This window comes from Tursiops truncatus, chromosome 1 (genome assembly GCF_011762595.2).
Source record: "Tursiops truncatus isolate mTurTru1 chromosome 1, mTurTru1.mat.Y, whole genome shotgun sequence".
Classification (NCBI taxonomy): domain Eukaryota; kingdom Metazoa; phylum Chordata; class Mammalia; order Artiodactyla; family Delphinidae; genus Tursiops; species Tursiops truncatus.
The window spans coordinates 54,209,618-54,228,334 of record NC_047034.1 but is presented as its reverse complement, the minus strand read 5'-3'; the positions used below and the strand labels follow the sequence as shown (position 1 = coordinate 54,228,334).

The 18,717-nt window shown below is 46.7% G+C and overlaps 1 long non-coding RNA gene across 2 annotated transcripts in view; it reads left to right on the top strand.

Moving 5' to 3' along the window:
- LOC109552916 (uncharacterized) overlaps positions 1-18,717 on the top strand; it is a 371,016-nt gene that overhangs the window by 285,141 nt on the left and 67,158 nt on the right. For both annotated transcript variants that reach the window (XR_012331494.1, XR_004526099.2), the window contains one exon: positions 9,993-10,117. This is a non-coding gene — a long non-coding RNA (uncharacterized lncRNA). The remainder of the gene's footprint in view (positions 1-9,992; positions 10,118-18,717) is intronic.

Genomic DNA, 18,717 nt, shown 5'->3' with positions numbered 1-18,717 from the left:
AAAGTAGAGCTGGGGTTCAAACTCCAGACAATCAACCACTGGTAGGAGTTCACCCCATGTTGACTCTCTGATTTCCCAACTGGCTGCCCAGCTGCCCCTGTTTGCAATAGAAATGACACCTTCTCCACTGATGGTACAGTGATCCCTCTGTATCCTTGGGGAACTGGTTCCAGGACATCCTTGGATTCAGAGCCCGCAGATATGGAGGGCTGACTGGATAACTCTTTGGTTTTCTTGAAGAATTCGGGGCAACTATTTTCCTAGCACTGGACTGGAATACATTCAGAAGGCCCCTCCCAGGGATACACCCTTAAGAGGTTTCCCCACAACTAACAAGTCAGTACCCCCGGGAGGAGCCCATCTTGCTTCAATCTCTTCTGTGTTAGGCGATTAGGCCACTCAAGTGGGGATTCTTTAAGTGAGTAGAGTGGTCTTCATCTTCTCCCTAAAACTTTTAATCCTGGTGACCTGGTACCTCAACCTCAGCCCACAATTCCTCTAAGCTTTCTGTGGCCCCATCGGCTCCTGTTGTACATGGGTCTGTTGGTTGGACTTGGCAGCCGGAGTCCTGAGGTTGGTATTCAGTTTCGCCCCACATACCACCCTCAATGCCAGGCTAAAATAACAGCACAGCTTAGCTACTGTCTGCTTCCTCTGAGCCACAAGCCCCGGATCTGAGACGTGGATTTTAAAGGACCTCAGGGAGTCCCTCTGTTATGCTTTGTGGCTGGTCGGTTCCTTTGAAAACCCTCCCAGCTGCTGTGGGTAGCTGCATTTTCCGGTTTCTTCGGAGCCAAGCTAATGAGGCATGCTAATTTTGGAAGATGCATAACCATGGACAAATCTACTTCAAATCTCCATGAATAGGATTCTGGTGAGATTCTAGAAAAAAGGTTAAGGCCTTTGATACCTCCAGGGAGTAGCTCCTGTGTTCATGTTCCTCAGAAAGGCCAGTGACAAGTGGTAACACTAGCCAAGTAGGAGAAGGGGCAGAGGGTGGAGAGGCCAGCACTGGCCACAGGGACCTGTCTGTGCATGTGTGCTAAGTTCTGGTAGAGTCTCCACGAAGTCTTTCCCTCAGCCTCCTCACAGCAGCCGCAGGACAGACAGAGCTCTAGGACTCCTTCTGTAGGTCTCTGGGCTGATCCTTGGCACCCCTCTCCAGTTGCAAGGTCAGGTGCTGAGACGCGCCCCGGGGCTGTGCTCATTGAAGGAGCTCTGTCCAGAGAAGGTGATGGGCAGAGGGAAGCGCTGGACTTACTCAAAACTCTGAGCAGTAGTTTGTCCCTACTGCCTCCACAGCCTCCTTCTTCTTCCCCTCTAGTCATGATGATGAATGTTTACTGAACACTTACTCAGTGCTTGGCACTGTGCTAAGAACTTTACATGACATATAACTTCATTCCCACAATGCTATATGAGGAATTGGGAGGGAGGTTTAGAGAGGTTAAGAAGCTCACCTGAATTCCAATGCTAGTAAATAAGAGAAGCCGGATTTGAACTGAGAACTCTTCCTCCAAAGGCAGTTATACTGCTTTTCTCTGACCTCCCTCTTTTCTCCAGGTGCCTGATGTCCTCAATTCTCTTTTTCTAGCCCTTTGGGTCTCATTTCACTACTCTTTCTAGGGGCATATATTAGACCACTTCTTATCCTTCTATTAATCCATGCTTACATTCTGTATTTATTCACCCCAAGGATGCTTCTTTCTGATAGAATAAACTAATTTCTGCTAAAGTGTTAAGGACTACCAAGGAGTAATATGTTATCTTAAACTGAAAACCCTCTGCATTGTCACAGAGGACTATGATGCCTAAATACCAAGGAGAGAGAAATTTGCAAATCTCAGGCTTTACATCTGGACCAGTGAGAGAGAAAATTCGAGGTTAGGGAAAGGGGAAGGAGGCACTCATTCTTGCACCCTTTGAATCACATTATCTTACTAGCTTGACACATAGTAAATGTTCAATAAATGTTTACTGAAAAATAACTGCATGAATGAATGAGTGAACAAACGAATGAATGAATATTAAAATATCTAGACAAGATTTAAGTATGTGGTAATACTATGTCTGGACAGTAGAGGCCGCTGTTAACATTTTCCAACATCTGTGCTGGTACTAATCATTGAAAGGAAAGCCTGGGGCATGGAAAATTCTGTTATCCTGAAGGTTGATTGATTCTGGGGATAAAAATATGAGATGAATTTTTCAATGTGATCCCTTCCTTCATTAAGCCCTTCATCAGAGGTACAAACAAGGGATTCGGGTACAAACAAGGGATTGTTCTGTTTCTTGGAGGGAAGGTAAGACCCTTCCCCAGCTCCAGGATGACCAATGCCATGGGGGTGTCCACCTGAGACACAGCCCCACTAGGATGATCAGAGCAAACACCTACCTTATCAGACTTTGCTCTTGTGGGTGGCTCTGGGGAAGAGGATGATGGTCGGGGGACGGACCATTGGCTAAACGCTGGTTTATGCTTTTCGGTGTATCTTTCTGATTGGAGCACTACCAGAAGGCAATTTTCCAGATAACGCCCTAATTCAAACCTTCACTCTGGAAACCCAGATAGGAGCCTGAGAATCTAGGTGGACCCAGAACTTTTCTCTAGGAACAGGCATAGTCTTCTGCACAGAAAGCCTTGTCCCAATGTGTTGTGTTGGGAATGGTGGTTGGCGTTCCTCTGTACCAGAGCTATTTGAATAATGCCCAGGGGTTACATCCTCCGTGAGGCCTCCCTGATATGCTCTGCCCCCCATGCACAGCGCTGCCCCAGATGTCATCACATTATGTACCAACATCCAGTGATCAGTTCACTGTCATTTTCTGGGTATGTCCCTGTGAATTCTTCAAAGGCAGAGACAGTTTTCTTTTCTTTCAACTTTAGATTCTAAAAGAATGAAGTCCACTAGGCTGCATGTGCTAATGCAAATCAGCTACTAGGATGACCAAATTAGCCAGACCTACTGTTGTGTTATTTATGTCACATGGATACAGGAAGGGGGAGGAAATGGAAACAGCTCTTCCCAGCTTTGCCTTTGTGGCCCTAACTATGATAACTGCAAGGGATAAAACTTTTCTTGCTGAACAGAATGAACCAGAGTTAATTTTATCCGTGTTTATATTCAGTTCTGCATGCGCAACAGGAGACCCTTAATGACCATCCAACTCGTGTCTTATTAAATTTAAAAAGATAAAATGAATTGCATGAACCATAAGCTTATATGCTACCATAGGCTAATGAGGAAAACACTGATTAAAGTTTACTCAGTGAAGAACAGTAACACTCTGTACCCCAAGCATATCAAAATAAATGTACACCGAGAGGATACACTAGAAGGGCAGTATCTAGCCCGGTGCTTTATATGAATGAATTAACCAGCTAGGAACAATGCAATAAACGAAGAAGTTAAGATCCTTCTGTTCTCTTCATGATTGATTATAGGAGCCAAATCCACTGAAACTTCTCTAGGATTCTGTAAAATGGGAAGCTAGCATCAACAGCTGAAATTCAACCCTGCCACTTCCCCTGGGCCATGTTGGTGCCCTAACACAAGCTCTCACCGGATGGAGACCTCATCTAATGGTCTCCCATGGGGAAGCCTACAGTTCTGTTTTGAAGATCAAAATCTGTCTTGTTTCAACTGGGAGGAAAGGTTGATCAGTCATTCCAAAGTGAATTAGAGGTTGCCTGCAACTCAACTCACTGGGGGCTCATTTCGAGTCAGCTCCCCAAGCATTTATTCAACACTTTGAGTAAGTAAAGAGCTATGCCAGGCACCCGTGGTAAACATGAATGAACAGGCTACCTCCCCTGCCTTATGGTCTACTGGGGGAGGCAGACAAGTCGAGAGATGATTAAAACATTGGGTGTGGTAACTGCCCTGAGAGAATTGCAGCGTGAGCCTAGGGGAGGGGACACCTGGTCACACTGCTTGGAGAGGGACGTTAGAGGGAGAGGGCTCTTTAAGAGGAGGTGGAACCTGGGCTGAGTCTTGGGATGAGTTCAATGTGTAGGCCGAGCACTGTAAGGATGGGATTGGGCAGGTACAGGGAATAAACCCCAGTAAAAGGAGGCTTATCTGTAAAAGAATGAAGGCCCATTCATGCACCTTCAAGTACTTCAGTGTGGTTAGAACACAGTGGGAAGAAGGAAGAATGGATAAGGTGGATGGAGGGTAAACACAGCTCAGATGGAGGAAGGCCTGGATGCTAGGAGTTTGGATTTGATCCTGAAGGGAATAGTGAGCCACTGGAGGATTTCCTGACATACAGCAAAGGAGGCTGCTATTGGATTTGATCCTCTGTACTCAGGTTAGAGATGAGTTGTCAGAATGTTGGAGTTTGAAGGAGACACAACCAAACCCCAGAGGCAGCTGGATACAGGGGGCTGGAAACCAGGAGATTGGGCCTCCATTTCAGGCTCTGTCACTGAACTCCTCTGAAGCTGGAGGCTTTTGGTGGCCAGCCTCCAGGCCTGCAATTACCCTGCCTGGTCTACACGGCTGTCAGGGCCCTCTTCTGCAGGCTCCCACGGCCCCTGCACCATCATAATTCTCATCCCACGGGGCTGCCCTTGCCGGGTCACTTGTCCACATGCCCCCACGGACTGTGAGCTCCTTAAGGGCAAGGACCTTGTTTGTTCTGTTCAACATGGTGTCCCTGGTGCCTAGCATGAAGCGAGGCACATAGAAGATGCTCAACAAGTACTTGTTCAATGTCCAAATGAGTGAATGAACGCACAGATGGATGGATGAAAGGTCACAAACTCTCTGAGCCTTTATTTACTGTATATACTTATCAGTAAAAAGAAAACCATCTCGAGGGAATTCCCTGGTGGCCTGGAGGTTAAGACTCCCCGCTTTCACTGCAGAGGGCCTGGGCTCAATCCTGGTTGGGGAACTAAGATCCCTCAAGCTGTGTGGCCCGGCCAAAAAAAAAAAAAGAAAGAAAACCATCTCTGTGCTCCTTTCTAATTATGAAACTCTTCCTTCTAACCATCTCTGATCTCTGAATGCATCATTCTACCTTCTTCTTCCTAGACGCCCACTCTTGCCAGTTTCCCTTCTAGGATTCCTGCCTCGAAGTGCGTGTTGTGTTCTTATGTTCCGTGCTCAGGTGTGGTGCTCCAGTTCTTCACTTGACCTTGACTTCTGTATTTGATCCATCCCCTCCCCTCTCCTCTTCACTCTCTCCCTTTGCAGCTCACATTCCCCTTGCCCACGTCTTGCTTCCTGGCTCTCCAAGTTTTCTCTCTCTCTCGCTGACTCTTCCCCATTTCTCTCCATGGAGTCCTCCTTCCCTTCCCCAGTTGTTCTTGTCCTCATAAAATTTCTACTAACCTAATTTCCTGTTTGGTTTTTGCTTCTGGCACATGGTTCTAACTGACCTCCAGACTCTTTTCTCCATTTATTCTGAATAGAACAAATTGGTGATGATAATGGCACAGATGCTATTTCAGCAAAGAAAGGAATAAAGAAGGAGAGGATGTCTTTGAAGGGACTGGCAGGTCGGCTGTGGAAGGAAGGAGGGACACCACTGAGTTCATCACGGAGAATACCCTGTCCTTTGATGGAGCTTCAGAGAATTTGCGAGCATATGATGAGCATCTGGAACTGTTCCTTCCAGAAAATAATATATCAAAAGGCAGAAAAATACTTATGTTTCCCTCAGTGATCCCAGCAAAGATGTCTGCTCTCCTAAAGGACCTCAAGGCACTCATAAAACTAGGAAAACTGAGTTCAGTGTTTTTTATTAAACCATTAAGAGATTTTATTCATCCAAGATAAATGTCTTCACTGAAGGATACAGAGTTTGATAGTATAGAAAATACACAGAAGAAAACTTGTCTGAATAAATTAGACTGATGCGTTTGGCATTTAGGGCTCCGAGTGACTGATTCCGTTCTTCAGCCCCAACCTGCCAACCAAAGAAATATTCTCTAATGCTGGACTCACTGAGTCCAAGGAGGGGATGGGAAGCAGGCATGAGAGATCTTGACAGCACTGGAAGTTTCCCAAACCGTAAATGGCTTTGCGGACTAAGGCAGAGGTAGCAAGGAATCCATTTTCTTTCCTCCATAGCCAAGGACTCCCAGATCCCTGTGGTCTCATCCACTTCGCCAGCCTCAGGGAGGCTGAGTGACAGACCAAGAAGACCAGAACATTGGCAATGAGGAAGGACAGGCAGAAATGCAAAACTCACATCCAATTTCAGGGCACTCAAATCTCTGGTCTGCCATGAAATACACGAGGGTGTAGACTCAGAGAAGACATATTTAAAGATACTTATGCCCAGCTTTCCTGTCACACCTGCCAGGTCCTTTGTAATCCTAGAACAGATCCTTCTGGGGACATCACAACTCTTCCCTTAGCTCTTTTCCCACTTTTCCAAAATGGAAAAAGTACTGGCTCTGAGAATCTTCTGTGCCAAGGGATTTAGTATAATAATGTTTATTTATAAAGAATAAAACTGAGCCAGGGGCTTCCCTGGTGGCGCAGTGGTTGAGAGTCCGCCTGCCGATGCACGGTTCGTGCCCCGGTCCGGGAAGATCCCACATGCCGCGGAGCCTGCGCGTCCGGAGCCTGTGCTCCACAGCGGGAGAGGCCACAGCAGTGAGAGGCCCGCGTACCGCAAAAAAAAAAAAAAAAAAAAAAAAAAACTGAGCCAGGCACTGTGAGCTTGCAATGACTCAGACTTAATAATATTAATGGCTAACGTTTATTGGGTATTTACCATGTGCCGGACACCATGACAAGCATTTACATACAATTTCTTATTTTGTCCTCACAATGGCTCTAGAAGGACCATGCTGTCATTCCCATCCTTCTGATGAGTTATCCAGGTTTCATAAGGCGACTTAACCTACCCAAGGTCACTCTAAGGCACACCCATTTGAAGATCTTCCCAGCATCCTTTTCCTTGTGGAAGTGACTAGCTTCCTCCTGGGAACTGCTCTTTCTCTTGCCCTCCATCCTACCCATGTGGCTACTGAGGGAGCTGCCATGGTTTCCTGTGACTCTCCCCCCTGCCGATCATTCCCTCCCCAAGGCATTTTCAAATCTGGGAAGAGCAAGCACGATCAGTCTGAAGTTCTAATGTGTGATGGTATCCTCACTTCCTGGCACAGGACCTGGGGGAGCAAGCAGAGAGTCGCTGCTAGGAGAGAGTTGGGAATGACGCACGTGCTCCCAGAGCACACTGACAGCCTTTAAGTCCTTGACACCAATTGCTCCCGCGGCCCAATTCCTGTTCTTGGGTTCCACCGGCCACCCCAGGGTGCTTATAATAAAGACTCTCCTTTGCTTTAGCTACTTCATATTGGTCTCAGGAAAGCAGTGCAGTGTAGTGGACACGTGCGTGGGCTTTGGAGTCGGACAGCCTAAGCATAACCCCCAATCCATTAATTTCTGGTTTTGTGATCTCGAGAAAGTTGCTCACTGCCTCGTGCCTCAACTTCATCTGAAAAATGGGGATAATAATAATACCTACTGCTGAAGGTTTTCTGATGATTATAATGCAGATAAAGTACTTAGCACTGAGCCTGGTACGGGGTGATCTTCAAAAAAGAAAAATAGTGATCTTTATTTTAAATACAAATTTTAATTGTGACTTTAGTTATTACCATTAACATTATTTCTCCTGATCATTGTAGAATCACAGGTTCTAGTTAAGGTTTTCTGATGGCACTTGGGATTTCGAGCTGACCAGCCAAATTTCCAGAAATTTCCAGAAATGCTCCTTGTGGAAAGGGTGGAGTTGGGCGTGTGGACGGCTGTAGATAGTGCCATGAGGGCCTTGTGTGAGGGCATTTAGCTGGTGCTTTTCTGCAGCCCTGGGGGTGGTTCCAAAAAGAAGAGCTAATAATACCTTCAGGAGACTTCTGTGCACAGACCACCATTCTGTGCAAACTGTGAGGTGGGGGTGAGGAAAGCAGAGAGTCAGATTGATTTTTAAAAGGCTGAACTTCCAGGCTGTTGTGAGAAGCAGCCAGCAAATGAGAGATCTATAAACTCTGGGAACATGCAGTGCATCTCTGTGAGTGGTGCTAGGAGATGGGTTAGGCATTGAGGAGTACTTTGCAGAGCAAAGAAGTATTCATATGACGTCAGAATTTGAAAATTCCCAGAAGAGTTTTTATGGGCAAAGTTGGGTGGGGAGAGAAGGGTGGAGAATGAAATTAAATTTCTTAAATGGATCACCGCTGAGGATTAAATGCTGGTTGGAAGAAAGTGCTAGAAGCCAGATGTGATTTGGGAATGCAGTGAGGGGCAGTGGAGGGCAAGAGATTCAATACAATCCTGTCCGGTTTTTCTGCTGGACTGGGAAATTGGTTTAAGGGGAACTGGGCAGGGTATCCTCAGAGACCCTGGAAAGTTGGGCAGATTTGTTACTGGGTCCAGCTTCAAATGCTTCCCAGGCAACTCTCTGCAAGAGAGTCACTTGGGTGAGAGCACTGATTATTGATCCCCAGCTGCCACCAAAGCTTTAGCACGGTCCAGTGCACGTGCCACTCAAGGAAATGCGAGAAGATGAAACTCCCAGAATTCTCCTGCTATCACAAAAAGCTGGCAGATTACACGAGGGATGGGAAATGAGAAGGAAATGTTATTTGCTGGCCCCAGAAGAGTGGACGGGGCAAGGTTTGTGGGGTGGGCGGGGAGGGAAGGGTGCCTGCTCTCTAAGGAAAGGCCAAAAAGGATGGAAATCTGGGGGTAAAAGAATAGGAACCTGAGCACAAAAGAATGTTGAGAGTTGATGGGATTTGAACCTGCAAGTGAATTTAAAGTCTACCAGGAATCGTAAGATAAAAGTCACCCAATGTAGTACTGAACGTATTACAGCCCTAGAACTTCAACTCCCTGAGGACCTTATTCATTTATTTGTTGGCATCTTCACACACATTTTATTTTTTAACTTATTTTTTCATCGACTATATTCCCTGTGCTGTACATTACGTCCTGGTAACTTATTTATTGTATAACTGGAAGTTTGTACCTCTTAATCCCCTTCACCTATTTCACTCAATCCCCTATCCCCCTTCCCCTCTGGCAAACACCCGTTTGTCAGAAATGAGACTTTACATATGTGAATTTTCTATGCAATTATATTATTCCTTTGAGTACTGATACTTTTTTTTAAATGTTATTCACACACATTTTAGATTCCTGTCAACACTATGAGGGTGATAGGATTATCCTGAATATATGGACAAGTGGAGCCATCCCAGAAGAGTTGAGTGACCCAGGGTTACCCAGGATAAGCCAGAAACAGCCCAGACTCTCCTGAATTCCAACCCAAAGTCCTTCCCTTCCACCTTCTTCACAAAGGCCAGGTCCACTTCTGAGTAATTCATGTGGTTCCCAGGGACTCTGCCATCCCACACAAAGGATGCCTATTGCACCCCACAGGTGGAGGTCAGATGGGGTCATAGCTGCCATCCTTGCTGGGGAAAAGCTGGGGATTTCTATTCTCCTTCAGAGTTTGTGCAGAATGTGCTTGTCCCAGCTTCATGTAAATCATGGTTGCTGAGCCAAGCTGAAGTGTTGGCATTTGTTTAGGAGGGGCTAAGATGGGAGTAGAGATGGTGCCTTCCTGGGGAGACCATGTAACCTCATTCCCTGCCCTGTAGTTGCATCATCCTGGGAGACCCGAATGCATGGAAGCTCAGGGTTACTCGTTAATTATTCGATGTTGTGAACATTCTTAAAGGACCGCTGATCATGGGCTAAGTGGCCGCTGTGCTTGACTATGTTTAGTTTTTAATAACACTTACCATTCAGAGTCTGATCATTTTATTTGTCTAAGGACTTTACATCTATCATCACTTGTATTTTTCAGAAAGTTGAAATCATACATATATTCGTATATATATACATTTCTAACTTCAACCAAAAGAACTATACATTTTCAATCCTCAATATGAGTTTCTTATAAACATAATACATTCAAATATTAATTTATTTCCTATTCTTTTCATGATATCATTCTAGAATTTCATCTCCTGACTCTGCACCTACTTACCAGTGAGGGAGACTGAACTATGATGATTTACTCCTTTTCACAAATGAGAAAGCAGAACCCCAGGTGGTAAAGTAATTGCTTCAGGATCATACAGGTGAGTGGACCTACCCAGACCTCTTGAGTTTAAATAATACACTTTCTACCATGGCGTAAACATAGATGTAATTCTGTCTAAATGTCCAGGCCCAGATTTTAAACCATAAACCTTTTGAAAGTTGGTTCCATGAATTATTTAAAAGTTGCATAAAGGAAGGTCACCCATTGTGGGCCAAGGGACATTGTTGGCAATCAGATGAGGGGCCCGAATTCAGGCCTCCCAGTGACCATCTTCAGAACCAAGTTGGTTTTCTTGCTCAATGAACAGGTTTCATCAAATTGGGGGTGGGGTGTAGGGAGAGCATTATTTGAGGGGTTTTTCTCTGTGGAGAGAGCCCAAGTTTCTTTTATCTGTTGCTTTTGAATATTGCATGTGTTGCTGTCATTTACCAAGCGTCATTTGATGATCAGATCGCACGTCTTCCTTGTTTAGATAGTTCCGCAGATGGATCGGCAGTTGCTCCCATACAGCTGTGCCAATCTGGCGTGCAGGTGTGTTTTCTGATAGGCGACTTGCTTATAAAATGATTTCTTCTGGGAACAAAAACAAGAAATTGCCTAAGGCCTTAGACAAAACTGTCCATGAGCTGGGGCACTGATTTGCTTCTAACAGCGGTTTTCTGAGGAGGACCGTTGGGTCAAGAGGATGAGATACACGTGCTGAAACACTGAGGGTGGTCCCAGAATTTCCATCCCCAAAGGCAGGCGTGTGCCAAGGCCTGAGCTGCTTTCTGGGGCTTAAGACGGTCTGGGGGGTGAGTGCTTTAGTCCGACTGCTCCCATGAAGATTTATGGATAAAATAACATGACTGATTGGAATTTCTTAAAAAAAAAAAAATCCCATGTGGGTGTGGGGATGTTTGGGGAGTGAGGGTTACGGATGGAACAAGAGAGGTGGAGAGTTGGTGGTTTTTATAGCTGAGTGATTGGTACATAGGGCCCTTTATTTTGACAACTCTCTTTGTTTTTATGAATTTAAAAAATTTTCTATAATAAAAAGTTAAAAAACAAAATCTATTCCTACCTATGGACCCTCAGAAGTCCAATTCATATTATGAGGCTTTTATAAATTCCGGGGAGCGGATGCCTGTTGGAGTGCTGGAATGGACACAGGCAGTGTTAGGAGCGGGAGATGGATGGACGGTCACTCGCAGAGCAAGGGGGACAGGAGCATAAGAGAGAGGCTGAGACGGGGAGGAAAAGGGCAAGGGAGGGGGAGAGAGAGAGGGGAAGAATGGACGTGGCATACTTCCCGGGTGACATTGTATTCTCCACTGCTCCCCTTCCCCCATCTGAAAGCAGGAGCCTCATTCTCATCACAGTAGCTGGCCCCCGCTTCCCCAGACACTTGCCAATCTCTCCAAGGAAGGGAGCTGGGAGTTCCGCAGAGCCTATAAATATGACCAGAAAAGGGGCTGGTAGAAATCAAATACCTACTAAAGCCACATTCTGTCAGAGACCAACCCTAATCTCTAAGGTGTAACCCCAGGAAGGGAGAAAGGAGAAAGGGAACAGAGAGGGGACAGAGTAAACACAAAACCAAGGGCGTGTTAGAAGCGTTCCTCTTCGGGGGGAGAGGCTTATCTGGCCCGGCCATCGACCTGCTTATGCAACAGGCAGGTGCCAGGAAGACATGAGCCTGTGTGACTCAGGCGTCAGAAGGAGCCTGGCCCCTCTCTGGCTGATACCCCACTGGGAGCAGCTGGCCCCACTCTCACCCACCAGGCAAAGGCCATGGCTGGCTTTCACAAGCTTAATGGAAGAAGTGATGGCTACCTTTCCAGCCAGGGCAGCCCCCTCTGGACCCTTCCAAAACCACCTGAACTAAGCATGTGAATGACGCTTTTCCCCTTGTCAGCTCCCAGTTGGGTTCCAGGGTTAGCTTCCCTCCTTCCTTACTGGAGAAGACATGCTTGGGGTTCAGGCCCTGGTGCCAAACCATGGGGACTGGGGCGGCCAGTGCCTGGCAGGAGGTGAGAGCATTTGCTGTCCTCCAGGGGTTCCATATGGCTGCGTGGCCACAAATAGCTGCACCAGCTTGAAGGAGACGCCCACTCCTCTGAAACCTGCTCTACGCACGTGAGTCAGATACACACTGTTCCCCCCTCCATCCCGACAGGATGAGATTCAGCCCAGCCCAGGGGACATACAGCCTGTCTTCTAGGAGGCTTGCCTGCTAATCTCAGTATTTCTTGGTCACCAGCAGATCTCCCTGCCTCTCCCTCCCTCCTTCCTCTGGGTCTGGGCCTCCTCCTCCTAATTCCTTCTCCTCCACCCACCACCCGCCTCCCTCCGCCCCTCCCTCCAGCCCGCCCTCTCCTCCCTCCACACAGCTGGGCTCTCCAGGGATACAGCTGTTTGGACTGCAGTTCTATAGGCACAGGTGACACTGGCAGATGCAAGTTCTTTCCATTCACGTGGGCAAACAGTAAACTTTATATTGAAATATTTATCACCAGGGTCTCTGCCTGAATGTTAGTTGGGGTGGGAGCTAATTCCTTGTCCCCGGTGACCCCAACAGTGTGACTAGAACTGCAGCATCAAGGTAGTCAGGAAAGGGCAGCCTCAGTGGAAAAGCATGGGTTTTGCATTTGCTTTGGGGGAGGAGAGACGGTGGAGCTTTCTGGCCAGACAGACAGCCTGTGGGCCTGGGGAGGACGGTTTTGATAGGCGTCACTGCCGCTGAGCACCGGCTGACTGGCTGGGATGCCTGGGCAGACCTGCAGAACAAGCAGGTATCTGATACTGGGCTCCTGGAACCTGTTTATCACCTTTGTATTTATCTGTCTGGCCGTGTACTGAATGCTAAGAAGTCCTGGGAACCTTTAAACACCCGCTGGTGATCCATTTGCTCTCTGTTGTTAAGGATTACATGCCGTGGATCTGCTCCACCTTTGCCATTGAAACCAATGTATCCTAATGGGTCTGGAAAAAATGCCTCAGTGATATCAGACAGAGGGAAACCTAGCTTCTTTCTAAAGGACAGATTATTGCAGGTCCGGGCACACTGTTCCCAGTGTCTAAACATTTCAGCAAGTTCTTGCCTGTAATGTATCTAAATCCCTCCTCCTTCGGAGGAGTTGAAAACTGGTGGGACGTGGTGCTCCAGGTGCAATCTCTTCCTGGCTTTGACACTCTTAGGTCACGTTCACTCCTGCAGGCATGGCTACATGCATCCTTCCTTCCTTTCTCACCCTTGCACATGTTCATTTATTCAATGTGTGTTTGTGGATTGCCTGCTCGGTGACACACACTGGACCAGGCCGGGGGAAGATAAGTCGTGCAGAGAGAGACAAATACCTCACATACTGTGCTAATTAGTCAGGTTAAAGAGCTATCAGATCCCACAGGAGGAAGTGACAACATCGCCTAGAACAGATGACATTCTAAGTGATATTTGAGTAGAAATAAAATTTCATAAGATGAAATACTTATCCAGCACTTACTGAATACAAAGTACTCTTCGGAACACTTTCCAGACATTAATGTAATTTTTGTGCATGGCTACTCTATTTGGTTAGTACTATTATTATCCCCATTTTATAAAGGGAAGAACTGAGGCACAGGATAAATGACTTGGCTAAGAATCACACTGGTAAGTGGGAGCTTGGATTTGAGGGCAGGCAGGCTGGCTTTTAACCATTTTACCATGTACCTCTGGATTAACGCAAGATATTTGGGGAACCCGTGAATGACTCAGTATAGCTGGAGCCTATCAATTATGTGTAAGAGGAGTGGTTGTCAAGCTGGAGATGGAGTTGGGCCAGACTGTAAATGTCCTCACATGTTGAGATCTCATCCTATAGAAAATGGGGAGCCAATGGAAACTATTTTCTATCAAATAACCCTAGTCCCTCCAGACTCAGCATAGTTCTTACTTGTCAACTCCTAGTGGCTCTTGGCTGAATCCTTTGCACACTTTCCACACTCCTCACTGGGGAAGCCCTCTGTGATGCATGGCTCTAGACAGTCCTGATCACCCGAGGGTCTACTCTTTTTGATGCACCCAAGAATGGCACTTATCCCTGTAGCAGTCAGCCTGAGCTGCCAGAACCGAATATCACAGACTGGGTGGCTTAAATGACAGAAGTTTACTTTCTCCCAGTTCTGGAGACTGAAAGTTCAACATCAAGGTGCCAGCCTGGTTGCTTTCGGAGAGACCTCTCCTTTTGGGTTGTAGATGGCCACCTTCTCAATGTGTGCTCACATGACTTCCTCTTGGTGTGAGCAGGGGAGGGAGAGTGGTACACACAAGCTCTTTATTGTCTCCTCTCATAAGGGCACTAATCTTCTCATGAGGACCCCACCCTCATGACCTCATCTAACCCATATAATCTCCCAAAGGCCCCATCTCCTAATGCCATCACATTGGGGGTTGGGGCTTCAACATATGAATTTTGGGGGGCCACATTCAGTGCATAACATCCATGGAGGACCCAGACCCATTACCTGCCTCATCCAGTTGAGGAAAAGCACTAAGTTGCTGAAGCAAAGGCTAGCAAACTAGCCTGCAATTTTCCTGCTTATCAACTGCCCTCCCCCTTCTTCTTCCTCTTCTGCTCCCCCTCCCTCCCTCTCCTTCTCCTCCCCCTCCTTCTCTCTCTCTCTCTCTCTCCCCCTCCCTCCCTCTCTCACACACATATAAAGACATTTGATTTTCAGTTAAGCAATCATATAAGCAAATGTCCTCTCATCATTCTCTATGCAGGTCAAGGTAATCTCCTCAGTTAGTTCTTCTGACCTCCTTTCTGTTTAACCCCCTCAGCACCCACAAATGTTACTAAAGGTTTGTTGTCTGCCTCCCTGGCTGGACTATGAACTCCTCAAGTGCAAGGATCCTATCATATTCATATTTAGGACACACATCGGGCATTTTACATAGGTAGTCATGTTAATCCTCACCCACCCAAATTGTGTCTTTTTAAAACTCATTCAGGAAGAAGAGCAGAATTGAGAAATCTTGCTAAAGTCCCTGAATATTACTTTGTGTCACTTCCCCAGATCCTGTCACTGTGCCACAGAGAGACACTGGGTTATACTCCGGTAGGGAGTGTGCCGGCTGATTGATTCCTGTGGCTGGTGTCTAACATCCTACCCTCCTGAAGGCATTTTGGAATTGATTTTAGGAAGTCTTCATTGTCTTTCTACATAGAGAAGCTTACCTTCTTGTACATCTTCCTCTTACTAAAATAGAAAGGCTCATCATTCTTATTTTGTGAGTATCTGACTCTCATGGATTCTTGTGTCTCTGTGCTATTTGTTTTGTTTTTGGCCGTGCCACACGGCATGTGGGATCTTAGTTCCCCGACCAGGGATGGAACCCGCGCCCCCTGCAGCGGAAGCGCCGAATCTTAACCACGGGACTGGCAGGGAAGTCCCTCTCTGTGCTATTTTAATACTCCGGGCTATATGTCACTGAGTCTGCTGGAGCCAGATCCATCTCACTTATTTAAAGACCTTACGCCAGGTATTCCCTCACTTCTCCTTGTTTTCCAACCCTGCCAATCTGTGAGGATGTACTACATATGTCTCTCTAATAACCTGGGTGGGAGCTCGGCACACACATGGCTTCTTATTCTGTGAAATAAGTAAAAATTAAAGTGCTGGCTGGCACACGCTCTTCTTGGTGACTCGGGGCTGCCGTATGCAGGAGCTTCCCTGGCACTGTTTACCGACGTCTTTCATTTTCTGTCTTGCTGGGATCTGGGAATACTTTAAACACTCAGCTCGAGGTAGCACTTAGCATTTATTAACTGCCAGTTCTGTGCCAGGCACCCGGCAAACACGTCCACATGCACAGTTTCAGCAAATTTCACCACCTGTGAGATGGTTTCGTGAGGCCGTAAAAGCAGTCTCATTTTACCAACAAGAAACTGAGACTGAGAGTTGAAATGAAGGGGCTCAAGGTCTCCTAACTAGTCAAAGGAGGAACAGAGGTTTTAACCCAGCTTTTTAATGTTATTCACATCTGCACGGGGCTAAATGTGTTCTAGGTGCCATTCTAAACATCTTACAAATGTTAATGCATTTAATCCTTACAGCGACCCTTCGGGTAGTTACTATCTGACATTAAAGTGTGAGGAAACTAAGGCACAGAGGGGCTGAGTAACGTGCCTGCCTTTATCCGGGTGGTAAACGGTGCGGCCACAGCATCTGCTGCCTCTTAGAGTTCCTGGACTTTGGGTCATGCTTGCTCAGGCTCAGGGTTTTATTTATTTATTAAAAAAAATTTTTTTTCAACTTCTTATTTTATATTGGAGTATAGCCAATTAACAATGTTGTGATAGTTTCAGGTGCACAGCAAAGCGACTCAGCGATACAATTACAGGTACCCATTCTCCCCCAGACTCCCCTCCCATCCAGACTGCCACATGACATTGAGGCTCAGGGTTTTAGAGGGGAAACTCCAATAGAACAAAGTCCGCCAGAAGGACCTCCCTTTCCTAAACTTCCTAATTGTGACCCTAATTACACAGCTGCCTAGACTTTTCTCCTTTTCCTCCTCGGTTCCTTTCAAGAGACCTTCAGGGGGAAAAAACGTGCTTAAAATCTAATTTTCAGACCGCACGCTTGACAGCCAACCCCTACTCGCCTCTCCCTCCGCCTTGCCTCGGTTTCAGGCCTGTGGGAACGGAAGGTACTAACTTCCGGGAACCATGGGCTCCTCCGCTTGCCTGGTCACCCTCTCCCTCACCATCAATTTCAGCAAATGTCATTAATTTGAAAGGCAAGGGACCAGGAAGAATGGATTTTGAATTAACTAGTTCACATCATCTGATGTCTTTACTGGAGCATGACAGGGTATCCAGTGAGCTGGGGAACAATTGCTTCCAATTGTTCATTCTCTTGGATAAACCGTATCTGCTTAACAAGGTTTTGCTATAAAGGGCGATCAAATAGGCATTTGTGTTTCACAGAGTTCTGAGCCTGAATCCCGATGCCTGCCTTGGGCAGCTGATAATGTGTGTGTGTGTGTGTGTGTGTGTGCGTGTGTGTGTGTGTGTGTGCGCGCGCGCGCGTGCGCCTGCACGCGCGTGTGCAGGGGTGTCTTACGGAGGAACAGACTTCCACTTTATGTAAGAATACGTGCTCCTGGGGCTCACTCGTGTTCTCTGTCCTAGTCCCTCCTCAGTACCATTAGCTCATCCCTCTGAGTCTTCAGTGCACCAAAAACATGTGCACCCACCTCCACACATACAACTCTGTGAGACCAGCTGCCTTGCTGCGGGCTACGCTTTCCATCACCCTCATTCGTGACAAGTTCTCGCTGACGGAATATGAGCCTGAGTCATGTGTATCACTTCCAGGCCGAGCAGGGTATGTAGGATAAGTAGTCTTTCCCCCTCTCTTCTCCATCTGGGTCCAGAGAACCCTGAGGACCAAGGGCTGATGGAGCCATGAGATGGAAGAGCCTCAGACCCTCAGTCACCATGAGGAGGAAAACTTTATGCTGATGAGGAACACACACCAGTTTGCAAGAGAGTGTGAAATAGGCTTCTGTAGTGGGGTGTCTGTTTGTTTCAGCAGCTCATGTTACCCTGACTTCTGTATCCTCTTCAGTCCTTCTATTCTTAAGTTTTTCTCCCTCATTAAGGCAGGGAACCTCCATGCCCTCTATTGAATCTAAGCAGAGAAGGGATGTGGTCTCAGAGAAACCACCACGAGGGAGTGTATAGGTGCTGGCAAGCCAGCAGAGTGCGGGAGGAGGGGATGGAAATCCCAACTACATAAAAGTCATCCTCTGAGTAGTAACCTAAGTGAACTGCCTATCCGGTGCGGCCAATTACCATGCAGCACATGCAAATATTAATATCATCATCTATCAATAATATGGGCCGTAAGAACGTGGTTGTAGGTTGCATTTGATTATAGCATTAAACTCTGTGTGCCCAACCTTCTGTTGCCCATATTTGAGCCATACTTTATATAACAAAGTCATTTGATCATAATTAAAAAGAAAAACAACAACAGAGGAAACATAAGCCAGGGACAAAACCTATGAAAGCCAACATTCCACTAGGCCCATGCCTGGGACTCTGGCTCCTTCGAGGTTGAAACTATGCAGGGTCTCTCCGATCACATGTTTCATTTCTGTATTTTTGTTTTGTTTTTGTGGCTGATTTTTCCTTTCCAAATATATACAGAAGAGGCAGAAAAATATTTCTTTGGAGTAGAAAGGGGTAATGGCACTGTCCTCCCCTCCAATTAAAAATAACAAAGAAAAGCATGTCCCGTGAGTAATAATAATAATTACAGTAACCATAACTGACGTGTTTGAGTATTTAATAGGGGCCTAGCATAGCTCTAAGAGCTACACTTGTCAAGTGCAGGATGGTAGAGCCACGCTGTCCCTGCAGGGATGTCCAAAGCTGAGGGGTGATGCTGACCCACCTTTTCCCTGATCCCTGGCCTGTCACCATTGTTTCCTCTGTGCCCCCAGCTGACGTTAAGACCTGGGTCTGTTTTGTATTCACTGACCCAGTTCACCTCCCTTCACACCCTCCCTTCTAGGAGCCCTCAAGCTCTGTGGCCCAGTCTCAGCTGGCGTGGCCAGCTTCCCTCACATCTCCATGGCCCGTGCTGTGAGGGGCTTCCTCC